Source organism: Pezoporus wallicus, unplaced genomic scaffold (genome assembly GCF_028554395.1).
Source record: "Pezoporus wallicus isolate ANWC-B61680 ecotype Strahan unplaced genomic scaffold, APGP_CSIRO_Pwel_v1 contig_5418, whole genome shotgun sequence".
Classification (NCBI taxonomy): domain Eukaryota; kingdom Metazoa; phylum Chordata; class Aves; order Psittaciformes; family Psittacidae; genus Pezoporus; species Pezoporus wallicus.
In genome coordinates this window covers 3,084,806-3,112,646 of record NW_026640709.1, presented here as the reverse complement: position 1 = coordinate 3,112,646, position 27,841 = coordinate 3,084,806, and the positions used below count along the sequence as shown (strand labels likewise).

Sequence of the window (27,841 nt, the reverse complement as noted above, 5' to 3'; positions counted from 1 at the left end):
TTTTAACCCGTTACCCCTTGTCCTGTCACTACAATCATTTTTCTCCTTCTTAGTAGCTGGTGCAGTGCTGTGTTTTTGACTTTCAGCCTGGGAACAGCGCTGGTAACACCGATGTTTTTAGTTGTTGCTAAGTAATGTTTAGACTGACCAAGGTCTTTCTGAATCTCATGCTCTGTCAGGAAAGAGGGGAAGCTGGGAGGAAGCAGAGACAGGACACTTGACCCAAACTACCCAAAGGCGTATTCCATACCACAGAACATCATGCCCAGTATATAAACTGGGGGCAGTTACACGGAAGGGCTAGAGCACTGCTGGTTCGGGCTGGGTACTGGTTGGCGGGTGGTGAGTGGTTGTATTCTCTTCCCTTGTTATTTCCCTTATCATTGTTATAATTGGTGGCAGCAATAGTGGTTTGTGTTATACCTTAGTTACTGGGCTGTTCTTATCTCAACCTGTGGGAGTTACATTCTTTCGCTTCTCCTTCCCATCCCTCCATGAGCAGGGAGAGGAAGGAGGGGGGGAGTGAGCTAGTGGCTGCGTGTTTCTGGGTTGCCAGCTGGGCTCAAACCGCGACAATAAGTTAATGAGTGTGAAAAATACATATGACTGACATCCTCCTAAGTTTATTCTCATATGGGAGAATGAAAAAAACCTTGGAATTTATAAGCAAACAGAAAAGCTGAAATTATTACAGAACTGAAGTGTGAAAAAAGGGGGAGTATTTTCTACCAATCTCAGATAAAAGTATGTTTTTCTGTTATTAACTGCATACATGGCTGAAATAGCTCCCTCTACTAATTATATGATTAAGACCATACTCCCTACTATTCCTAAAATACTTGTGAATGTTTACTTCCTTAGAACCTTTGGGATACTTTAGGTAACTAAAGAATTCATACTGCTTGCAATAAGCAATAAGCAATTTATACAAAGACTTCTTTTCAGAGGATACTGATCTTTCACCAAGAAATTGAAGGAATATGACAAATACCATATTAAAAATGTACATGCAATGTGTTTATCAACCACACAAAAATGTAACAATTAGTAAAAAAAAATCAAATGCATAAAAGCATACATTGAATTAGCTCATTTTGGGACATATTTAGTTACTTAAAATAATAATTCTTAAGGAAACATGGTTTATAAATTATACATTTTGTTACCTACCCATAACTTTTAATCTATTTAGCAAATTTCCACTAAATATAACAGCGGGTGAAGCTTTTGAACATATAAAGGTCCAAGTTTTGTCATCAACACTCATCAGTGTCCTGGGTTCAGCAGGTTCCCAGGCTGGAAGTCAAAAACACAGCACTGCACCAGCTACTAAGAAGGAGAAAAATGACTGCTACTGCTGAACCCAGGACAATCAGGTAAAGAAGAGCCCTTGAATGTCTTGTCAAAGGAATGACAATTCAAGCTCATTCTCTTACTCATTCAAAAAAAAAATGCACCAACCAGCAGGGCCATCAGCAAATCTGTAAGTCTAAACCAGTAACAGCATGGACTGTTACTGGTTTAGTTACAGTTTTGTTTTGGCCAGGCAAAAAAAAAGCTAGGAACAGAGAAAAGAGCATACAGATGCAAACTAAAGGAAAATAAACTTACTAGTGTTCTTGCCCATGGGAAAACTTGTTTTTAAGGAAAGCTTTCAAAAAATACCCTTTTTGTTATCAGGGCATTATCTCATGGCATTATTAAAATATTTCCTTGTCGCTGTCAAATCTTGGGCTGACTACATAGTCTTCCACTTACTGATTCCTGTTAATGACTTCCCAAATTGAAATCATTAAGATATGACAGACAGCAGGCCATAACCTTCACAAAAAGAATCACTTAAATCACAAAAAAAAAAAAACAAATTTTTCTGATATCTTAATGCCTGTTTACTTTCAAATTTAATTGTTATACTTTGTGTTTCCTGGTTATTAGCTGAGTTTGGTAGGAACTTTAACATAATACATTTCTGAAAACCTAAGTTTATGATGTCTTCAGAGAAAGGAATTTATCTTTCAGCGAACTGTACTGTGAAGAATATAGATGTTATAGTAAAACAAATCATGAATATGTGGAGAAGGGCTACAAAATGAGTAGTTATTGCCTTACTTGACTGTTTTACAATGCATACCTGACTATTTAATAACCCTCTTTTACCTCTTTCAGATTCTTTTAATCTTAAGGCTTTTTGACACACACATGCTATTCCTCTACATACAATGAAGAAACAGAGCATATATGGAGGAGAAAGACAGAGAATGGGAGCAAGCTGAAAGGCAATGTCATAAAATTAGATTATTGTATTTTCAAAGAAAAAAACTCTCCCATTAATTATACACAGCCACTTATATGAGAAAGCATAAAATGGTACAACATATTTAAAACTACACAACTAAATCCTAAGGGAAACAAACAGGTTCTACTTCAGTAGAGTCCTACCCTTATAGTGTCTTATTAAAACCCAAAAGCACTGCTTCCAAAGTAGAGCATAACAATATATATGAAAGTGGCAGAATCTGTCCTTTTATCTATAATGCTATTTAAACTATTATTTGTACTACTGCATCTAGTAAATTAGTTTGCAAAACGCATTATATAAACAAATTAGTGACATAGATTTTTCTTAAGCTTGGAAATGACACAGAGGAAATAGCACTGATAATTTCCGCTATTACCATCATTAACATTGAAATTAATGGCTGCAGAAGGGAGCATTTAATTTATGTATCTCTAATTCAGTCTTTAAAAGGAGCCTCTGATATATATAAGCCATCTTAGAAATAGAAAATTAAATCTATACCAGGGGAATTTTACTGATCCCTGGTTAGACATAAAATATACCAAGTGCAGGTAATAAAAACTTAGACTTGTTAGGAAACATTTTTAAAATAACACAGTAGCATAGACAAAGCTTGTTCTATGTGTATCTTTAGGATATAGTCATTCAAAAGCATGATCAGCCATGCAAAAACGTTCAAAAACCTGAAGTTAAAGCTAGCATTAAAAATTAATACCAGAACTACAATGCGAATTTCCTGTTTCTCCAGTTTCATTAAAATCAAAATTTCAGTTAACTGTTTACTTGAGCAAATATGACAACATTGAAACTAAACTGAGGAACTGAGGTAAGAAAAAGCCTTTATGTTCACTTCAGCCAATCCCCTGATTTCAGGCTAAGTGCTCTCAACTCTGCTGAGTTGGCATTTTTTAAAGCAACATTCTGCTTCTACTGTTGAAAACCACTGAAGATAGCAGTTTGAGACCTCCAAGAACTGCAAAGTAATAACTGTAAATAAAATAAATTCAACTCAAGCTTTTGCAGGGGTTTTATCTTATTCCTGTTATTATACAGGCTTAACTTTGTTCCTTTAGAAAATTGGTACCTTTTTCTTGAGCAAATCCCCCTCAAAATTTAATATGATACCAATAGTATACTAAGGTGGGATTAGTTTTAAGCAATCATTTTGTTTGTAATTGAATAAGCAACAGCAATTAAAGAACAGCAGTTGTCAGTACATATATAGATGCCCATAAAGACCGAATAGCCATAAAGATCAAATCAACACCTGCCTTCAGTTCCATTATTTAAGACACATTCACATTCCCTAATGGCTACTGAAAGTGACAGAAGAGAAATACTTGCAATTTTTGTAGAAATTTTCAACTATTGGACTTCATACTACTAAACTACTTTATGAACAAAGAGGATTCCAAAAGAAAAATGAAAGATTATTCGTGTTTTAAGATTAAAAGTAACACAGCCTCTTGGGCATAATTTTTACATAGCCCATGATCCTGGGAAAATAACATGCTCTCCATTACTGCTTCTTGTGTTGGGGTGACAAGCAGAGGCAGCCCATGGCTTCTCTTCAGGCCTGCATGGAAACTACTGAAATACTTCCGATCTCCTCTGGAAAAAAATACAAATTAAACAATTTTTATTTTTTAAGCATCACCTTGAAACAGTTTCTGTGTCATTTGACATACATATAAACACATCACGGGTTTGTAAACTGTTTATTTAGACTACCAGGCAAGCCATCAGAAGCCAGTAATAACAAACCCTCTGGTATGGAAAGACTGGGAAGATGACAGGATTCAAACTTGAAAGTGAAGGTTTCACCTCCAGATTTCTCATGACTCTAGATGCAAGACCAGACATCCCACAGCTGCAACCCAAATTTGTACAAAAACATAAAGCCAGAGGGTCCCGGTCCCATCCACAAAAAGACAAACAACTCCAACATAGAAACAACCAAGCAGCAGCTGTCAGTCTACATTGAGACAGACCCTAGCAAAAAAGCTTACCTAAACTGAATAGTATTAGAAAGAGGCTGAATAACTTAACAACCTATGCTATAGCAAAATTCTGCTAGATAACTGTCAGATTACAGGCACAGATCAGAAAGGAAGAGAAGTCACTTTATAAAATAATTAATTACCTCACAAAGGAGCATTTTAAACATTAATCTGCATATTTATCTACATTAGTGCCATACCTTCTATAGGTACGGCACTAACAAAAGACAGACTAGGGATAATGTGAGTCCTCTCCAGAAGGAAATGGGAGAACTGGCTAACCTTGATTTGGAGAAGGCTGAGGTTCTCAATTACTTCTTCGCCTCAGCCTTCACCGGCAAGTGCTCTGACCACACTGCTCAAGTCTCAGGAGGCAGATGCAGGGACTGAGTTTGAAGACCTGGAGCCTACTGTAGGAGAGGATCAGGTCCGAGATCATCTTAAGAACCTGAATGTGAGCAAGTCCATGGGACCTGCTGAAATCCATCCGTGGGTCCTGAAGGAGCTGGTGAATGAAATGGCTAAGCCACTGGCCATCACATTTGAAAAACCATGGTAGTCTGGTGAAGTTCCCAATGGCTAGGAAAAAGGAAATACAACCCCATTTTCAAGAAGGAGAAACGGAAGACCTGGAAAACTAAAGACTTGTGCAAAGCATTCGACACTGTCCACACAACATCCTTGTCTCTGAACTACAGAGACATCAATTCGATGGATGGACCACCAGGTGGATGAAGAATTGGCTGGATGGCCATACACAGTTGTGGTCAACAGCTCAATGTCCAACTGGAGACAGGTAACAAGTGGTGTCCCGAAGGGGTTGCTTGTAGGGACTGACCCTGTTCAACATTTTTATCAGCAACACAGACAGTGGGATTGAGTGCGCCCTCAGCAAGTTTCCCAACAACACTAAGCTGTGTGGTTCAGCTGATATGCTGGAGGGAAAGAATGCCATCCAGAAGAACCTTGACACACTTGAGAGGTGAGCTAATGCCAACCTCATGAAGTTCAACCAAGCCAAGTGCAAGTTCCTACACCTGGGTCGGGGCAATCCCAGGCACACCTACAGGTTGGGCAGAGAAGAGATTCAGAGCAGCCCTGTGGAGAAGGAATTGTTGGTGTTGGCTGAAAAGAAACTTAACATGAGCCAGCTTCAGCCAAAAAAGCCAACTGTATACTGGGCTGCATCAAAAGGAGCGTGACCAGCAGGTTGAAAGAGGTGATCCTGCCCCTCTATTCTGCTCGTGTGAGACCTCACCTGCAGTATTGTGTGCAGGTCTGGTGTCCTCAACATAAAAAGGACATGGAACTGTTGGAAAAAGTCCAGAGGAGGGCCACGAGGATGATCAGGGGACTGGAGCACCTGAAGATAGGCTGAGGAAGTTGGGGCTGCTCAGCCTGGAGAAGAGAAAGCTGCATGGAGACCTCATAGCAGCCTTCCAGTATCTGAAGGGGGCCTATAGGGATGCTGGGGAGGGACTCTTCATTAGGGACTACAGTGAAAGGACAAGGGGTAACGGGTTAAAACTTAAACAGGTGATGTTCAGGTTGGATACAAGGAAGTTCTTTACTGTAAGGGTGGTGAGGCACTGAAACAGGTTGCCCAAAGAAGCGGTAAATGCTTCATCCCTGGCAGTGTTCAAGGCCAGGTTGGACAGAGCCTTGAGTGACATGGTTTAGTGTGAGGTGTCCCTGCCTATGGGAGGGGAGTTAGAACTAGAAGATCTTAAGGTCCAACACAGGCCATTCTATGATTAGACTTTTCAGTGCTAGCATTAAAGCAGATGACTAATACATGGGGGGGGGGAAGTAGAAGAAATCAGAATCTGATTTGAACTGAACACCTAAACTCACTTATTATTCTCTTTTTCTGAAAATATATTACCTAAATCTAAAACTGTCAGAGCTATCAATACAATTAATTTTATTGTTGCCTCATACGTAATGGGAAGAGTATTCTTTATTCAGTTTAATGTTTTAACATGATGCATAGGAATTAACGATATGATTAGTATTTTTAGAGTTACATAATAGCCATCTTTTCGGTCTAAAAAATGTTCTATTGTCCTTTCCCCTGTTTTAGAGAATTTCTTAACTTTCATGATCGACTTTAAACAGAAAAAAGTTAACCTGCTGTGTTACATGGCAATGAAACTTCATAACCCTAAACCACTTGCGCATTCTATAATATTTGGTTTCTTGAATGCATACCATTTCTCAAAAAAGATGAAGAGAAGACCCAAGAAAATAAGTTTGTCTGTTGGGCAAGCATTGTTTGTGATAAATTGTCTTCCATCCTAGAAGTTCTAAGTAGGGATTCTCTTTTATGTTACTAGCCTAATACGTGTAACCATAAGAAAAGTAGAACAGTAACAGTATAAATTTAGGCTAAGAAAAATTCAAATTGTTTTAGCTGTTGACTATTTTTCCTTTCCAGGGAGAAAGAAGAAAAATGAAAGAAAACAGAAGAAGATGCACTTAACAGAAATTTCTTGTATTCTGTTTCTCCTAAAATGATTAGTGACCTATTGCAGACATTTTTTCAAGCACTTTACAGCTGCAGATTTTTTTACTGTGTAGTGTGTACTAAAGCATCCTGCAGATGCAGCAACATGTGTACCTTTTCAGAAGATACTTTGAGAATTTGAAAAGGTTTTCTTCCCTGCATTTGCCATTCCACTGTATTTAATTCAGTATATCTAACTATTTAGGGGATGAAAGATGAGGGGAAACACACCTTTGAAAATGGTATTTGGAAAAGAACAGTAAGCTTGGGTTTTAAAAAAAAACAACAACAAAACTTGAGATGGGTCTAATTTTTGAAAGCAGTGTCATAAACACATCTTCATTAAATCCTTCAAAAGAAGATAATTATGAAATTAGGGAGCTCTTAAAGCTTGTAAGTTGGAAAGAAAAATCACAGGTCTAATAACCATTTGCAAGTAAAGTGTAGTTCAGCTTTTAAATATTTTTACATATACCCATGTGCATGTACATGATTTTAACTACATGTAGATAAATAAATAACGACATATAGTAACCTGCATTCTTTAACCTCTTACACTTAGAATCACAGAATTACAGAATAGTTTGGGTTGGAAGGGACTGTCAAAGGTCATCTAGTCCAACCCCCCTGCAACAAGCAGGGACATCTTCAACTCAATCAGGTTACCCAGAACACCAGAACCACATCCAGCTTTGAACGTCTCTGGGGATGGCACATCCACCACCTCTGTGGGCAACCTGCTCCAGTGTTTTACCACCTTCTTTGTAAAGAATTTTTTCCTGACATCCAAACTAAATCTCTCCTCTTTCAGTTTAAAACTAAAACCCCTTATACTATCACAACAGGGTCTGCTAAAAAGTCTCTCCCCATCCTTTTTACAGGCACCTTTTAAGAACTGAAAGGCCACAATAAGGTGTCCCCATAGTCTCCTCCAGGCTGAACAACCACAGCTCTCTCAGCTTTTCCTCATAGAAGGGGTGTTTCAGTCCACTGATCATTTTTGTGGCCCTTCTCTGGACCCTCCCCAACAGGTCCAAATCTTTCCTGTACTGAGGACTCCAGAGCTGGATGCAGTACTCCAGGTGGGGCCTCACCAGAGTACAGCAGAGGGGCACAACCACCTCCCTCAACCTGCTGGCCATGCTCCTTTGGATGCAGCCCAAGATACAATTGGCGTCCTGGACTGCAAACGCACGTTGCCAGCTCATATCCAATCTTTCATCCACTAGTATCCTCTCCTCTGGGGTACACTCAGTTGAAAGCTAGAAAGCTAAGTACCATGGTGACAGATATGATAGAAACACCTAAAATACTACATGTTGTTCGGTAGTGATCCTGACACTAACATTTACTATGGATAAGTTAGAAGAGATGCCACCATTAGAAAGGGTAATGATAACAGTTTACAGTAAGCAATTACAGTTTTCAATTGCAACTGCTAAAGAACGGTTATAGGTAAAGAAAGAAGGGTGCATAGGCTGCATGAGGATAGTTACAAGAAACGTAGTTAAATCTTTACAAAGGACAGAGTTTCAAAAGCACAGAATCTCAAGGTAGTTATCTGCATAGCTTTTGAAGACTCTAGGACATGGGACATTACTCCAGTATGGCTTCACACCTTCTGGGTGTGACCCATCACACCAACAAATACTCCTAACTAGGAAATTAATGCAGTGTCTAGCCATCTTGCACAGATTCAACTCAACATGAAAATATGTTTTCAAACAAGCACAGAAATATGAATGAGACAATCATATTTTGGATAGCACCTATTTCCTTCAGCTATTTAACACACCCAGAAAAAAGACATGCACTAAAACAAGAAAAGGAAGGCAGAGGGCACAATATAACAGGATGGAGGGAGGAAATTATTTGTCTTTTCCGGTTGGTGTGTACGTCTGAACAGGAAATAAGGCACACACATTTTAAAAGGGAAAAATAACATTTTAAAGTATGAACACATTGTCAAATCGCTAAAAATTAATGGCTCCACCTTTGTCAATAAAAATTCTGCAAAAATTGTAGCAGCTTTGTTACATAATACGGATGAGTATTTTTCTGTACCTAAGTCAGGAGTAATCTACAAATAGAAAAGCAATTAACAAATTATAATATTTTCTGAGATTAAAATCTGAAAGAACAGAATTCTGTTTTGACTGCCTAAATATATTAAAAAAAACTGGTAATTTTAAGACTTTTTTGAGTTTTACTTTTTCACCATCTCCAACGTATTTTATTATTTATGAAACACTAAAAAACTGAAATATTAGAAGTCATAATATGCTAAAGCCCTCAGCTCCAAGGTTTTCTTGGACTTTTAATAAAAACAAACAAAAACAAACAAACAAACAAACCCAAATCCACCAAACAAAAAATACCCCAAAACCACCCACCAAAAAAAGCCAAACAAATAAACCAAACTCAACAAGACTCATACATATATAGTCGAATAGCTTATCCTTCCATATGAAGTCAATAAACTAGGTATAATTACTTTAAAATCTTCTAGGACAATAAGCCATTTAACCCTTAATAGCTAGATACAGAGAAATAAAAATATGAATATCAATCATGTATCTTCTCATTAAACCTCAAAGTGTGAAGACAGAAGAATGAACTAATATCGTGCATGCATGCATAGCCAAGTACTGGTAACCAAGCAACTAGCAGGAAACATGTCAGAAAGAAAAAGCATATTTACAGTCCTAACAGCCTCTCATTTATATACAGCCATAGATACCAGTTGCAAGAGGAAAGGATCAGAAAGCAGCAGAAAGCAGTCATTGCACCTTTATTTATTTTTTTTTTAATTTTGCTTAACCACAGATATTCTCTGGTTTTAATTGGATTAACCTCACATCATAATAGCTGCCTTAATTCCATATTTTATCCTAATAAGTAATAAGCCTAAATTCTTCATGAATAGATGCACAAGTACAGAATGCATCCTGAACTTACTTGCTCCTAGTATGTATATACAGCAAGATTATTCATGCAAAGACAACTATTCGTATACATTGCATACTTACACATTTAGCCTTTAAGCTCTTTAAGATTTAGTGCAAAACACAGAGGTTTATTAAAGCCTCAAAAGCAGAAATTATTTTTTGTTTGTCCCTTTTAAACACGAATGGAAAACAGGAAGGTTTTCAAATATATTCATACCAAAGCGTTTCTGAGAACACAAGTATAGCAGAAGCAATGGCTATCAATGCTTCTTCAAACTAAAGGGTTCCCAAGACTTTGCAAAACAAAACCTTGTATTGATTAACATTTATTTCGGAAGCAGAGGAAGGAATGGGGTGTTAAATGCATTGTTATTATTATGGTCCATTTCTATTATTTTGATATTGCTATCTAAGGTTTAATGAAACACAACTATTAATGCATGCATGTTGATCAAGCAGTGAAAGCAATAGCAAGCTTGGTCCTCACTACACCTAATATACATTTGCCAAAGACACCGCGACACATACACACATAGGATGGATGTCTCTTGATTTGGGTTTGATTTGGCCTATGGGGGTAGGAGAAGTCTTTCCAGGGAAGATTTCTGCTTTCTCAGAGACTAACACCATGCTGAAGTACCACTCCTACACAGCAGGCATAACTTCTTGTTTTGATATATTGATGTTGAATAATCTAAAGTCTATCACTTGACAAGATGGATTGCTCCTAATTTCTAATAAAGTTTTCTAATAAAGTTTATTTATTGTTTTGTAATCCAAATTTTAAAATACAGTAATTAAACAGTCATCTAGAAACCCAGTATATAATTTAATTTTATTTGATCACTATGATATTTGTACTCTTTATTATAATCATGCATACAATTTAAATCATGCTCACTGCATTACAGGTTATTAACTCAAAGAAGATTTAATAAGATGACAATATAACTAATCTGATTCTGAAATAAATCTTTCGGAAGCAGATCATGAAAAGAAACAGCAAAGAAGTGCAAGTGGTAATTTCTAGGACTGCCAATGGCATCAGGTGTTTCTTCTTTCAACTATCAGTGATATGGTAAAACTTTATATACCATAATGAAAGAACAGTTTCATAGAATCACAGAATTGGGTTCGAAGAGACCTTAACGATCACCTAGTTCCACATCCCCTCCACTCCCCTCCCCTCGGGACACCTTCCAATAGACCAGGTTGCTCAATGCCCCATCCAACCTGGCCTTGAACACTTCCAGGGATGGGGAGACACAGCTTCTCTGGGCAAGCTGTACCAGTGTCTCACCACAGTAGAGAGCTTCTTCCTTGTATCTGATCTAAATCTGCCTTCTTTCACTTTAAAACCAATCCCCCCTTGTCCTATCACTACGCTCCTTTGTAAGAAGCCCTCTCCAGATTTCTTATAGGACCCCTTTAGGTACTGGAAAACTGTTATAAAGTCTTCCCAAAGCTTTCTCTTCCCCAGACTGAACAAGCCCCCTGTCTTCATAGGAGTGGTACCCAGCCCTCGGACCATCTTTGTGTTATATATAAGAACAATATTACAATAACCAAAGAAAAGTTGAAAACAATATCATTAACTGTGAGAAATATAAAAGGGTACTGCTAAACAAGTCTTGCATGAGAAATGAACATTAATACTTCATCAGTTTAAGATACGTAGATTGAAATGGAATCAAGCCAGAAGAGAAATGATGACACACATGCATGTGCTTTTTCTTCTGTTTTCATTTCTACAGCTTATGGTATGTAGAGCTATGCTCATTTATACACACATAACTATTTCATGTAATGTCAGCTCAAACAGCTACTAATATTTAGAAAGACAATGGGGTGAGAAGGGTGTATTCCTCTTCAGACAGGAAATCACAGGACTCAAACAGGCTTCATGTGATCATCTAGACCCTTTTCCTTCCCAAGCAGGCTCACTTATTCCTATGTTATTCCTGGAAGCTGTTTTTCTAACTTGTCATAGAAGATCTTCAGGGACAGATACTCCCCAGTGACTTTAGAGCGTTTACTCAAAATGTTTTGCTGTTCTTATATGAGAATTATTTTTTTTTCTTTCTCATGCTAAACCTAAAGCTTCTCTCGCTGCAGTGTATTTGCTATGTTACTTATGATCTACACTATGAAGATGTGTCCAGGCCGCAACTGACTGGCTGCAACTGGGGCCTTCCCAGACAGCAATCTCCACAAGAGCCAGCAGTGCTCCCTCAGACCTTGTCAGATCACACCAAGAATACCTCACTGCTCTCTGGCTGAGGTCCCCAGTACAGGCACTGATAAACTGCAGGGAGCTCAGCAGAGAGCCACCAAGATGTCTGTGGGCTGGAGTACTTACCTTGTGAGGAGTGCCTGAGGGAACCAGCCTTATTCAGCCTACACAAGAGATGGCTTTGCGGGGACTTAACAGCAGCCTGCTAGTACCTGCAGGGAGATTATCAAGATAACGGAGCCAGGCAGTCGAAATATGCATGGGGAGAGGTCAAAAAATAACTGGGATAAATTGAAATGAGAAGTTCAGACTGGATATAAAGAAAAAACTTTTCATCATGAGTTGGGTAGTACAGCAGGTTGTGCCACTGCCATCCTTTAACATTACTACTGGGTAAAGCCCTGAGCAACTACATCTGACCACAGATGACCTTGCCTTGTTCAAGAGGCTGGACTAGAGTCCTGAGCACTCTGTCAACCTGAATTATCCTGTGATCCTATAACATTCCTACAGTTTCTATCTTTGAACATGCAAAGGCTAAATGCCCCATTTCATCTTGCTTTCCTTTACAACGTAATGGTCCATCACACAGTATCTCACCTCCATAAGTGGTCACAAGTAGCTGCCTAGGGCAAAATAAAACAGAAGACGGATACTCTTTCCTCCCTGGTACCTCAACTAAGTGGACTTTTGAGCCTGACGCTTCCAGAATTCTCTAACAGACCCTGCTTCCAAGTGCTGTCAAATATGTTAGTTATCCAGACAGAGGGGATCCAGTTAGTGTGGATTTACGCAAAAGATGACATTCAAAAGCTTCCATTTTCTTGCTTTCAACTATTGACAACTTCCCTTTCTGCTCAGCAGGACAATTCCTTCCTTATTTTGTCATATTTGTTCAAAAGCCTACAACACAACTAGCACCAGAGATAACTAGAAAAGAATAGCATCTTTAATTAATCTTACGCTAGAGCCTTTGCATACTTCCACGCTACTTTTTTGACACTTGGGATCACCTCTTTTCTTCTACTTCTATCCAAAGTATCTATATCTATCCATCTATCTATATATAGATAGATATGTACATGGTTTACAAACTGCTGAGTAATCTCTTTTTATCAGTCCAAATTCAGGGGTTTTGTAGCTTGGGGTTTTTTTTTCTTGTTTTTTTAAAGTCTCCAGTTTCTTTTTCTATTCTTCTCCAGTCTTCTCTCTCTCAAATTATTTTCCTGGGTTTCCCACCAAAATAACAGTTATGGATAAGCAGTGCAAAAAACTTGAAAATCAACACAATTATGGCAAAATGCCTCCATTATCTGATTTTTCATCATGATTAACAGAATCAGAGTAAGTGTCTACCTGGACAATAAATTAATACATCCCATTTTTAAATACACAACCCCAATGAAATAGTATTTTACAACTTTATACATGCATTCTACAGTGGCCCACTTTTCTGTGCTGACTACCAAAGTTTTTGAGTAAAAGATTGATTATTTGATCATAATTATTGAGAAAACTCATCACCAAAAAACACACAAAAAAAAACAAATTACATCAAGTTACAGTTTGTTAGAACAGTGTGTTCCAATGTGGGCTTCAATAAACCAACATTATACAATATGCAGTATCATTTGAAGTATTTATAACTTTTAGTACACCGAAGTTGCCAAGAAACCCTGAGAAGCAGATGGGCATTACTGCTGTTAAAATGAAACCAATTACACCAGAAAAGACTTGGGTCCATCATACTTATAGAAGAAATGTTTAATATTACAGCTTCCTATTATTTATTATTTTTATTAACAAAAAGCATAAATTAACTTCATTTAAAAAAAAAAATTTTCCTTAGAAGATTCCACTAGTGACTTAACTATTTCTATTCTATTTAAGAACATGATCATAAAAATAAGTAACTAAATAAACCACTCCCTTGGGCGACAGTCATATTCACAGAATTCCCAGCAGCAAACCTCTGCCTCTACCTAAAACTCTTCTGAATGAATGCCATAAAAAAAAGCTTGACTAAAACCTTAATTTGGTTAAAGTAGTAGTAATAATAAAAAGAACCAGCTTCAAGACAAGAACTAAATGCTAGCATTTACTTTTAGCTATCAAGGCATTTTGTTTTTACATTCATCACTCATCATTATCCCTTAAAGAAGCAGTTCCAACTTCCACTATAAGGTTACAGTTCTTATACAAGTATAAATTCAAGTTATAAAATTTCTTAAAAATTTCTATTTCAGATCACAAAATATTATTTCAAAATTACTATTAGTAATATCAAATGAAGGCTTCTATGTTTGATTACTCCAATGTAATTTTTCTGAACGTTGAGACAAGGGGGACACAAAATCACAAAATGGAATATAAAAACCTTTAGAATTAGTTTTAAGTAATGTTAAGTTCGATGACTTTGTAACAGTAGCAATGGAAAATTACTGAGGTGCATGATACACAGAAAAGAGAGCACAGCTAGAGAACATACTGAGAATTCTTGTACAAGATAAATCATTCAAGTTGACATAGTTTTAAGAAAAACAGTCTAGAATAATAGGATGCAGGATAAGGAGTATCTGGGAATGGCAGGTGTCCAGGATGAGCTACAGTTAAACTAACTGATAAATAGGAGAATAGGAGGATTATTATGTCTCTGGTGCTAACGAACCAATTAAACTGGTATGAGCATCAACTGCATGTGCTTCGAAGGCTGCCAAAACTGATGAAGATTGTTGGAAGAAGTAAACGACCCTCAGAGACCACCACCACAATTTTGCATGCATGCGGGGAACTTTCTGGAAAATAATGTAATCCATCCGTAACCTCATGAATACGTATGCATGCCCAGTGACTATATAAGGGCAGCTCGTGTAGCAATACAGAGACGCATGTTAGGAGGAGCTATCCCCCCATGTCTCCCGGCACCACAATAAAGAATACCTGCTTTTCAGCTTGAAAGCTTTGTTGGCAAGTTTGTTCCTGGAATTTCCTCCGAATCACCATCATTACACCAAAGAAGGTGCTTGCTTCCAAATGGCCATGATGCTTGTTTCTACTCTGTAATTGATGTTTAATTTAACATTTTTAAATGTATATCCTATGGATTATCTCAAAATGCTATAATAAATGTTAAAGTTGTCCTATCAGCATGGTCTGCATAGAAGACTATAGTGATTTAGAACACACATAGGAAATAAATGTCTAAATCAACATCCCCAACATACATTTTTAATGACTCTCATTCCAATTATACAACTATATTCTGTTATACCAACAGAACATTCATCATATCTTATTTTCAGAAGCAGATCGCCCGAATAAAAGAATACATGCTTTATAGCAGAAGGTACGTTTTGTACTCTGTCTCCTCATTTGGACTAGCTTCAAAGCCGAGATTATTCACCAAGGTGTTTCTACAGATAGCAGCATCTCTTAGGCTGTTGAAGGTAAATGTCATCTTTAATTAGTTAAACAAACAGCACTTCTTTTCTCCTAGACAGAAAACACTGTCAGCCATAATGCATTTAAGGTATTTTCTGCTGGTTTTGTTACTGAGAAAACAGAAAAATGGATGAAGAGGGAAGTCTCTGAAGCATGAATATCCCCCTCCATAGGGCCAGTGAATGATAATATTAAAAAAAAAAAAAAAAGGCACTAAAATGTCTTTAGACGTCTCAACTAATACACAAAATAGTGTCAAAATATTCTTTGTATCTCTCAAGGGTGTAAAATTGTAAGAAATTGCTCTCATTCTTCTGATCTAGTCTGAAAGGTTCTGAAAGAGCAGACAGCTGTTTCATAGGTCCCATTAGCTTCTAGAAGGTGGTTCCTCTATTTCCTGGACCACCCAAACAAAAGTTGAAGCACACAGGTAACAGTCAACTTCTATATTCTAAAACCCAATTTGTTATTTTTCTGTCTCTCTGTTAAACTGTGCTTCATGATACTTTAATATCCTTTCTATTTTTTAAAAGCCTCTTGGCTAGATATCCCCCCCCCAAAAAAAAAAACTGATTCAAATTGAAAAAAACAGGTGACTGGGAAGATGAACCATCCTGAAAAGGCAGGTCAAAGAAACCTCCTAGAGAGACAAAGGACGGAACAACAAAATTGCCACCTGCTGACAAAACCAGTTCCATCTGAGGGGAGAGCTTCATGGAACCCTTCTCCATTCAAATACCCATATCAGGAAGCAAAGCCTAGCATTTCCAAAGGTACTTGAAGGCTTAGGATGAACAGAATCGCAGCTTAACTTCCTGTTTCTTCTCATCACACAACTGGTCATGTCTCCATCAGTGAGATTTCATCTGAATGGATGCATTACTTTGCAAGTGTTGAATTTTAATATTCAGCTCTATTTTAAAGTGGCAATCAAGTAAACAGGCTTTCCCAAAAAAGCAGCTCTCTGAAACATAAATAAAATTTAAAAGGTGCATGCAGGAGGCAAAACAGTGAGATTGGCTGTTCAGTTCAGTGACAATGCAGACATACATCTGTATCAGCTCACATGAGACGTGTGTCCCTGTCCTATAGGTACCACAACTGCAAGAAGTGGCGTGGGGCTTTCTCTGTGCTTTTGCATGGCCCTATTGCCTCTCACCCAGCTCATGATGCCCACAACTCTTTAGACTACAAATCTTTTGTTTTCTACCCAAATGTGGTAGAAAAGTATACCCAAGTATGACACCCTTCACACAAAGGGTACCAAGATAGCAGTCTTCTGCGGCCACTGGACAAGATGCTTGCAGTGTGGCAGGAGACGTGGTGAACAACAGAAGCATGAGTCTTGTGCTCCCCTATGAGACTTTACACTTGTGTAATTGAAAGAAAATATGAAGATTCCTTAAAAATAAGTCTGAGATACGACATAAAGCATGATATTCATAATCCAACTCACAAATGCATTTGTACACTGAGTCACTCAAAAGAGCACATAATGAAAAGAGTCTAATATTTTCATAAATCCCCAGCTGAACGGAAATGGAAGAGAATTACACTCAAGTACCATTTAAATAACCAGATAATTATTAAAAGTAATTGTGACTTTCCTACTGTACATTCCCAGTCCAGGCACAGAAAGAAGCAATGGCCAGAAATCAACAGCTAAAGGAATAAGGAATGCTTTTTGATGCGTAGTTTCAGTAACAAAACCAGAGTTACATACCTAAATAGATGTCTGAAGATGCTATTTGCACTACCCCAGCACTACTCACCAAGAAGCTAATTCCCACCCTAGGACACCTTTATTGACAAATTATTAGAAATGCAATTAAAAGAAACTGTAGCTGAGCATAACTAAACCAGCACGTAAACAGGTAAGTAATGCATTATATATAGGTTAGTTTATCCTCCTTTGGCTTACTCAAACACTGAAGTGTAGACAGTTACTTGATGCACTGTGTTGCAAGTATATAGAATCACAGAATAGTTAGGGTTGGAAAGGACCTCAAGATCATCTAGTTCCAACCCCCCTGCCATGGACAGGGACACCTCACATTAGACCATGCTGCCTAAGGCTCTGTCCAACCTGGTCTTGAACACTGCCAGGGATGGAGCATTCACCACTTCTTCACATAACCAATAAAAAACTTCTTCCTTATATCTCACCTGAACTTCCCCTGTTTCAGTTTTAACCAATTACCCCTTGTCCTACCACTGCAGTCCCTGATGAAAAGTCCCTCTCCAGTATCCTCGTAGGCCCCCTTCAGATACTGGAAGGCTGCTATGAGGTCTCCACGCAGCCTTCTCTTCTCCAGGCTGAACAGCCCCAACTTTCTCAGCCTGTTTTCATACAGGAGGTGCTCCAGCCCCCTGATCATCCTTGTGGCCCTCCTCTGGACTTGCTCCAACAGCTGCATGTCCTTCTTATGTTGAGGACACTAGAACTGTAAAGAGTCCTCCAACTGCGGTCTCATATCCATTATAATCTATTTTTCCCCTCTCTTCCTTAGTTCCCCAAAATATAACATCCTTAAAATCATAAAGCTACATCCAGTACCAAAATACAATCTTTCTCAAAATTCTAAAATAACTTTAAACCAGTTCATAAGTTGAAAGTTACAACATGGAATCCACCATAAATGGTTATAGAAGTGTTCCACTTTTGTTGTTTTTTTTTGTTGTTTTTTTTTTCAGTTCCCAACTGGACAGCAATAAATCCCCAGGAGAAAATAAATAAACAAAAAACCCCTACAAAAACTATTTTCATAGATTACCTTAGAAGAGACATCTCTTCTGGTGTTTTTTTTTGTTTTTTAACTCTGAGAAAGAGCCCTGGAACCTCCTCCATAAGTCAGCAAACATGACAAAGCTCAAATAACATTTTTTGTGTGCTGATTTCACTTCAGAATTGCCAAACATACGAGTCTTTAGAAAATCCTTCATACAGACTGAAATCAGGAAGAAAGAATTTATTTTCCCACACAATAAATACATATGTAGACATACAGCAAGAAGATCACAGAGGTTCTTGAACAAGACCTGCTTTTTTACCTCTCCTGGAAAACCTCAAGAAACCATATCTCATTCACTGGGAAGCTGACAAATTAGCCCAACAACCCAGACTTTATGAGTTCCATACCACTCTTCTAAAATGCAGTTGACATCAAACCTCACCTTTCAGCCCAATTTTCATTGACAGAAGAGAGGTAAACAGACTTTCTTGTAAACCCTTTTAACTAATCTTAATAGCTCCACAGAGTTGTATTACAAATTTCAAAACAAATGGAGGCAGACTATAGCTTACCCATAGACTGTAACATTATACTATTCTTTTCAATATTCTCTCTCATCTGAAGAGTACCATGAAGATCTTAACTAGCATTCTCTTCCGATATTTACTCAAAAGAAAGAAGTTGCAGAGATATGGTGCTATCACTTCTGATAACTATGAAACCTGCAAAGGATACAAATGTTTCCATGAATTCTTACTTATCAGAGAAAGGCCAAAATCTTTTTAAATTAAAATCCGAACAGAACACAGAACCTTCAAAACAACTAAGGTGAAAAACTATTCATGTTAAGGTAAAAATTAATCTTCAAGGTAAAAGAACTCTCTGAAATTCAAAGCTCCATAATTTTGGAGCATAAAGGGTGTTTGCTGAGGGAGTAAAAGTAAAAACTATTAAAAGATGATAGGAGAACAAACAGATGTCTGTAAAACCTAGCAAGAGAGATGCAATTTGCAGCTACCACCATGACGTAGCTTTCTAGAAGTATTTTATTTATTCAGGAGTTGTGTTTTTTCTTTCAACATTTATACACTTTTGGCTGCAATTAAACAGTCAGTTGGAAACAAAACTCTCCAAAAGTCAATTCCATGAATATGATTTCAAGAACGTAACAGAAAATGGCTAAAAACTAATCAGATGATTGGAAGGAAGGTGAAAACACATTAAAAAGTGAAACAATAAAAGGACAATAAAATGCCTGGACACAGGAAATCCTGGTTGAATATTTCACTTGTCTGGAATTAAACAAAGTCCGTGCCATAGAATCAATGAGCTTTTAGAAAAACTACCTCTAACTTTCAGTTGAGAAGTACCCACAATCTTTCTGCATTAAGCAAATAACTTCTAAATAGTATGATTAAATTAATATATTCAAAGTTTAAACTAGATTTTCCTTTAAAAAGTAAAACCAAAGAAACTGGCCTTTGAAATGAATAGCTATGCTTACTACAGACCATTAAAAAGAAACAAATCAAATGAGTGTTTCTTTTAGAATTATATGTGGTTCTTGAAGTTTTTCAAACATAAATCAACCGAAGAGATACAAATGTCTAAATACTGCAATTAGATGCTATTACAGTGAAGAAGTTACATAAATGAACTAAAAAAAAAACATACTTCTTTCACATTTAAGTGATTTTATGTAAATGAAGCCTTTACTTCCAAGTAAAATAAAAACAATACGGGATTAAAAAGCAAAAGAAAGTCTGTTCCCTTCTAAGTAACAACAGAGCAGTTTTGAGTGCTGCATAACATACAACTGTGGTGTCTCCTACATCAAAAAAGTATCACTTAGTTTTAGGACTATGGGTCTTGCACTGCATTTGACACTTAGCTAAAAAAGAAAAGGGGGGGAACAACCAAAAATTCCACAAGTCCTCACAAATTTGTAATTATTCAGCAAGGCAGTGTTGTGCCTTGTAGATCTGCCTGAAACTACTATATTAAAATAAATAAACACATAAATAAATAAAAGACCCATTTGTGTTGAGGAAAGTCCTCGAACAATCCCTTTATCACACTTGTAGCGGAGTCACTTGTTACAGAGCACAGAGCAGATCTTTGGCAAATTATGTAACTCCTTAGATGGGTTTACCAGGTTAAACAATCTCCAGATTTCAGAAAGTTGCATTAAAGTTATGCACAATTCCTCACTAAAACTCTACAAGAGGAACTGTTCCTACAATGAATAACACTTTTTTCAATACTAGCTATTGCTCACAGGCTCCTCTTCAACTTCTGAAGGGGGCCTATAGGGATGCTGGGGCGGGACTCTTCATTAGGGACTGTAGTGATAGGACAAGGGGTAACGGATTCAAACTTAAACAGGGGAAGTTCAGATTGGATATAAGGAGGAAATTCTTTACTGTTAGGGTGGTGAGGCACTGGAATGGGCTGCCCAGGGAGGTTGTGAACGCTCCATCCCTGGCAGTGTTCAAGGCCAGGTTGGATGAAGCCTTGGGTGAGATGGTTTAGTGTGAGGTGTCCCTGCCCATGGCAGAGGGGTTGGAACTAGATGATCTTAAGGTCCTTTCCAACCCTAACTACTCTATGATTTTTGTATTTCAAAAATCATCCACCATTGAATACAGCTAGTCCTCACTTAACATAAAATTCATTATAAAAGTTTTGCAGATGTGAAATACCTATTTCTCAATGAGATATGAAATTCTTTTATTAAAAAGGTTATATTTTGTTTTACTTCCCAGAAAAGTACCATGTTCACACTAACCTTTTAAGTAACAGGAACAGATGGGTCTAACTGGATACAGGCGTGATGGAGCATTGTGGTAGAGCAAAAGAACATGTTGATTCTCATACCTCTGGCAGATGGGAACCAGTCAAAATTAGTTTTAGATTAAAAACATTTTGCTACTTCTCAGTAAAAAAAGGAAAAAAAAAAAACAAAACAAACAACCAAAAAAAACCCCAAACCCACACTTGAAACAATATGCTATTTTATACGTGCCATCAGAGATCAGACAACAGCAGCTTTCAAAAAGTCAGTGGAGTACATTAAAACCAATTAAATAGGCTTACTGTATATCATTTTTAGGCCTGTGAATAAATTACAAATTCCTGAAAACAGTAGCTTATAATGGAAGTGCTGACACAATCTTAACTGTAGCAGCAAATGCACTGCTATTATGAAGTTGTTATGGCAACTAGAATGATCAAGTTGGGAGAGAAAGGGTGTGCATAAGCAAAACTTAAAAAAATCTTTGACACTCCCCTCTCCCTCCCTCTCTAAAATTTGTGGCTACATCCTATCACTCCTTAGCTTTTTACAACAAAAAAATTAACTGCAAAACTTCCTTTTAACACAGACGAGGGTGGAAAGGCTCCACATTAGCGTAAAAATTAAGACATTAAATGCAAAGTCATAATCCAACTGGTGAATGCACATGTCAACAGTCTACAAAAATTGAAAGACTTCAGGTAACAATTTGCTGAGCACATGTTCATCAGATATCGCCAGTTAACAAACCACAATTACACAGAACTGTTCAATCTTCAATACAGTTTCATAATTGGTTACCAACCTGAATACTTTAGTAACAGCACCCTTCTTTGACTAAATCAGACACCACATTCACAAATACGGAACCATTAATTAAAACATGATTAAAATATAATTGAAGCTCATATTTAATGAAACAGCCATTGCTTATCTTTCCTAGTACTGTGTTAGTCAGAAGCAGAATTCTTTGGGCATTTCTATTTCCAATATTAAAATAATGGGGGAAAAAACATATCAAGAAAGCCTCATTTTAATACACACAAATGTACAAAGTATAATTTATAAAACAAATTACATAAAACCTGTGCCAGCATGCCAGTTATTTTTCTTAAAAGAAGAAAAAAATTAAAAAAATGTGCAGTTTAATTACAGGGCTCTTTTTGAATATAAATTTTCAACAAAATGTTAGTAGAAACAGTCCTAGAAATAATGTTGAATTATCATTATACATTTTTATTAAAGCATTCTGTCCAAATGCACTTACTAGCAATACTTCCACTGGAAAAGTAAAAAATAAATTGTCTTTCCTCTCAAAGGATTTTCTATTAAAGCCACTTACTCTGAAGTCTAAACTTGACTGCCATAACTAAAATCTAGAAAACACAAAAGCCCTCAGATGTCTGACATGATAAGAGTTGTGCTAAGTACTTAACTCATTTCCTAGGTAACAAAAAAATTCTAAGCTATCTCAATCCATTTCTCTTTTGAGTTTGCTGTCCTACACCAGTTTTCAGACTATAGGAAAAACTCATTTTATGAGAAATGGTCATATCTCAAGAAATTACAAACTATCTGTATTTTCATTGAGAGCCAGCAGATCTTCCTTTTAAATTCAAAATAATTGTAAGATTCAGGCTGTCACATTTTTAGGTCACAAATTACTCAGTATTAGTCATCTGATTGATTTCAAAATTTTAAAACTGAAGACTAGTTTCATTTATATAGTCATTTATGGGCTTGGGGATTTGTGATTTTGTTTTGGGGTTTGTTTTTGTTTGATCTGTGTTTTTTTTTAAGAATCATACAATGTATTCTATATTGATCACTGAAAATGATGGCTTGCAGATTACTTTAGCTGAAAGATAATCACACATTCCAATAATAAACCTGAATTATTTAATCTGCAATAACAAATAATTATTGATCTGAGGTCACAACAATACACACAGAAGCATAACGCCCCAAAAATAAGTCTGAAGAGTAAGTAGGAAAATAATTTTGTTCACAAAAGCAGGAACTACTTGCAGGCAACAAAAGCAGCAGCAGTAACAATGATGTTTTCTTCAGAACATTAGCTCTTCAGCAATTTTAAAATTCAGATAAATACACACTGCTTTTCTCTGAAAACCGACCACTGCAGTTATCAACTCACTTGAAGCGGGTAATCATGCAGATCTATAAAAGCTGAATAACAACATTCATAAAAAAGCTGAAACTGGGATTTCCGTGCGTGTAACTGTTTGATAGTGATAAATGATAACTGCTTTGTAAAATTCTCAAACGGAAAAATGTTTAGAAGCGCTCTCTACCACTACGGGGTTTGTTTGGTTTTTTTGTGTTTGGTAGTTTTTTCTCAAATTTGTTCACGTTCTAACATTAGTGGTTACCACACACATTTCTAATCTGTAGAAACATTTCACTGAGATGTAGCTTTACTGATCATTCAGTTTTACTAGAAGAATGTTTTTCCCTGATATATTTGACAAATTACTTTCATACAGCAGGGGTAACTCTTGGCCTTTTAGATTTGAAGAATCCATAATTATTAATCATGAATGGACTAACACAGACAGTAGTACATGGTTTAATACTATTGGCAAAGCTATCAGCTTTGATACTGTAAATATCAAATCCCACTGAGACTGCAATGAAATTTCAGTGAGCTTTCACCTTGAATGCTCATGCACTTAAAACTTAAAGCATTTTTAAAGAAAGCTGCCTTCTGTTCTCACTTCTTATGCAACTTTGAGAAAGCAGACTTCTTAAAACAGGAAGGTGCATGATTCACCCTAGATCTCATTTTCAGGCACAGACTTACAATACATTGTTAGCCAAAGCTACACAGTAGTTATTTTGAGGTTTGTAGCTATAACATGTAGGTGCATAATAACCATCCAAAAAACAGGGAATTGAAACAGAAGTCTGTCCAAGAACTAAAGGACATTTTCATCACTACAAATTAACCTGTTATCAGAAAATAGTGCATAAAACAACATAGTGTTGCATAGTTTGGGTTGGAAGGGACCTTTAAAGATCTTCTAGGCCAACCCCCTCCCATGGTCAGGAATACCTGACACCCAACCAGGTTGCTCAAAGCCCCATCCAACGGGTCTGTGAATCAAATGAAACAAAGCAGAGGGATGTATTCCTTACCCCTGGGTTAAAAGTATGAGAACTTCATGCCAACTGATGTTATATACAGATATGGAATCCCTTATCACATAATTTTGTGACTGCAAGACAACCAGACTCTACAAGAATTAACATCATTGTCACATTGTAGATATCCAGTCACAAAACAGACTATAGGACCTACAGAGTTCATAGTTGTACATGCTTGAACCCTTTGCTACTTCAGGTATACCAGCAACTTTCAACACTAGAGATATTATCACCTTTATACATGCAGCTTGTATCTATACAGCTTATTCCTGTTGTATCTTGACCAACCAGAAAAGATTTTCAGAACACCATGCTAAAAATTCATTTCCTCTTCTCTGTGTTACATTCAAGGTTGAAAATTTTAAACAGCATTGTCTTCAGATTTTGAATTAACACCAGCCATCGCCTTATCTTCAACTGAAGTTGCACAGAAAGATGTCAGGATTGCTGTCATCCCCTAACTTTAAGGTGCTGCTTTATCCAAGTTTAGTCTCATCTCCAAGCTTGAGACTGCAGAATACTTTTGATACTAACACACAAATAGCTCAGCTTATCCAGTTCTAAAGAGGGGGGAAAAGTGGGGTTTATACAAGTACCTATATGTGTGCGCTTGCACAAATGCGTGTATTAAAAAACTCTCCATTTTATGCTTCAGGACTTCTTTTGGGGATAATCACAGAGTAGATATTCAAGTGCCCTATTTGGGGATTTGCAAGGCAGAAGCAGACTGGGACTACTGTTTGCTCTTTATCTCCCAAAAGATTATTTGAGAATACAAATTGTATACAGATATCTTATTGCAGCAAACAGGAAGATTGTGTCTTGTCAGACTCCAATTACTTCGAAGGGCTTCGTGAGAATCAGCACCGTTATGAAATATCTTAATAAATTTAGGACACTTTCAGTTCAAGCTAGGCTACCAACTCCAGATATGCATTGTATGCTTGAGGACAGGAATCATGAGACAGAAGTGTTAATATTATTTCAGAAAGTATGCCTTATTCAGTACTTTCAGCATGGACTTTACATCATGTACCCATTGTATCCTTGGCAACTCAACTCATTATCTAAAGAGACAACACTGACAATTTGGATTTAAAGTTACAGCCATCATATGCTACTAGGCTTGGATTTGGTCTGGAGCTATTTAGGATGCCAACTAGAGGCCAAATATCCCCAAACTTATTTGATGTGATATAAATGCATAACTCTGCTCATCATTATTGACGCTATAAATCAAAAAAGCTTATCCAGATGCTCTCCATTGTTTTATAATAAGGAAAAATGAAAGTATCTTTGCTCTTTCAATGAAAGAAGACAAGGGCAAATTTTGAGAGAGGTTCTTCATAATTACAACAAACCAGTACAAACCTGTAGAAGTAGCTCCTTATCCCACCATTTTTTTGGTTCATGTTTCACCCCAGTTCTAAAGTAAATTACACTATTTTCTTTCTGTCATCATTTTATCTCTTCTTGACCTTCAACATACAGAGGGCAAAACCAAGAAAACAAAACAAAATAAAAAAATTATTGTAAAGATTTTCTTGTCCATAAATTAAAAAGAAAAGCTGCAGTAAATATGATTCTAATGGGGGGAAAAAAGAAGGAAACTATATTCTAAGGAAAAGTTCCAAATGTTTCATTTTTCTCCCCACAATCAGCACATGTTGCCCCTAACAACATCAGTACAGTGAATGAAGATTTTACCCATCATATTTTAGGACAGATTTATGAAGGACTTATGCTACACTAAAGTTGGTTTTCTAATGTGTATTATTTCCTACATATTAACCTCAAGAGAGCAGCTAATTAACATTAAATCAGACTATTTAAATTTCTAAAATTAATTAGAAATGGATTTGTGAGTCAGAAAGCCTTTGTTTCATACAAAATGTATAATGAGTTTGAACATCATCTTCATACACAGAGTCCTTTGAAAAAGATTTTTAAAACATTAAGGTTTCTTTTTGCAGGGAAAAAAAAGAAATAAAAGAAAAAAAGAAAAAGATAAAACACCCATGAATGCGTAGGCTTAATCGGCATCTTAAAGTATAAATGAAAAACCGTAAGACTACAGCCAGGTTCCCCCAGTGAAAGGCTACATGAAGCAAAGCACAATCCACGATTTTTAAAGTAAATCTTCTGGAACATCTTTTTTGGTAAAAAGCAAGCTATGAATAGACGTTAACCTGAATGGAGTTTTTAACCCTATGTATAACATCTACCATGTCAAAACAACTCTGGTCCGTTTTATCTAATTATATCCTAAACCAGCATTTTTTTCCTGGATTCATTTCTTGATGACAAGCTGTTCAAACACAGAGCACCTATCAAACCTAGTATTATCATCTGCTGCTTTCTTCTTCTAGTAGACACTGCTGTCCATCAGAAGAAATAATTAATGGGTCTATTATGTACGAAAGCGTCATCCTGTCAATTTAGTGACTGGTTTGAATATCTCTTATCTGCTATTCATTGATGCCATGCGTGCGCACTGTCCTGAGAGATGACAAAACACTACACCCTTCGGGATTTTTTTTTCCTCCCTCTGTTCTAAATCAGCATTTCACATCTGTGTCTGACAGAAGCATAAGGATCTGAGAGAGACAGACCTTCATCATTCTTCAGAGAATAATGTTGCATGGGTTAAAAGTTAAGACCTGATGTCTACTGATCCTTCCTGCATATTTCCTACAAAAATCTAAAACTTGGAGGCTGCCTAAATGTGTAGGAAAATAACTTTTCAGTTTTGGAATATCTACAGAAAACAGATGGAATTTACTGGATGCTAATTCTTCACGATTTTTTTTTTCTAAATAGGTGCCGAATACTTGAGTTAACTGGGGTCAGTGCATTTACCTTTTGTTTGTTTTTTCCTTTTTTTTTGTGGGGGGGGGTGTGGGTCGGGGCAGGAGGAAAAATACAAAGTTCACAGGTTCTTTTTCTGTTACCCGATTAGGGCAGAATATACACAAACACTGAATATGGAAGAAATCTGATATTGGAGATACCTGGAAATAAACTACTAACAACCAATACCACAAGACGAAGCAGCAGTGAATAACAAGACGCTGTGGAAAAAGAAATCACAAGACAAGAGTGCACAATGCATTTCAAATAGAAAAATGCTTCCTATCTTCTGAGTGAGTCTCAGTATATTCTGACAGAGCATAGATAAAGCTTCAATCAAGTATCTTCTAGGTAAGTTTTTATTTCATATTCTGCTTCAATTTTTTATCACATCTATATATACTTTAATGTCTGGACAATAACTCAATGAATTTAAATTTCTTTATAATGATACTGAAGTTTAAATCCTTCTATGACTAATATTTTATGTTCTTAGATTTCCTATGCTGTTAAAATAGTAGCTCTCTGTTGATATTAAGGTTATTCAAAGGAAAATCATTAAATGCTTTCTCTCTCGACTTACACTGAAATACTTCCTAAGACTTAAATCCTTCAAAGTATTTTTAATACCTATTTCCAATCATGGCTGTTTAAGAAAAGTATAAAGGAATAAAAAGGCATGCATCTGTTAATATTACTAAAACACATTTACTATACTTCATCACCTATTTAATCTGGCAAAGCAAAGAACATTTTGCACCGCAGCAGTAAAAGGATATTTTTTATTATAGGACAATGAATTTTTGTTTATATAAAAGGATATTAAACAAAGCTAAAAGTGTTGATTAGTTATTTCTGAAAAATAAACTACAG

The 27,841-nt window shown here is 36.7% G+C and overlaps 2 protein-coding genes across 2 annotated transcripts in view; one reads left to right on the top strand and one right to left on the bottom strand.

The window, feature by feature from the left end:
• Positions 1-27,841, bottom strand: part of AVEN (apoptosis and caspase activation inhibitor) — a 97,311-nt gene that overhangs the window by 29,696 nt on the left and 39,774 nt on the right. The window lies entirely within an intron of this gene.
• CHRM5 (cholinergic receptor muscarinic 5) overlaps positions 27,034-27,841 on the top strand; it is a 45,995-nt gene continuing 45,187 nt past the window's right edge. Inside the window, exon 1 of the mRNA XM_057420115.1 lies at positions 27,034-27,319. The gene's annotated coding sequence lies outside the window, so the exon portion shown is untranslated. The remainder of the gene's footprint in view (positions 27,320-27,841) is intronic.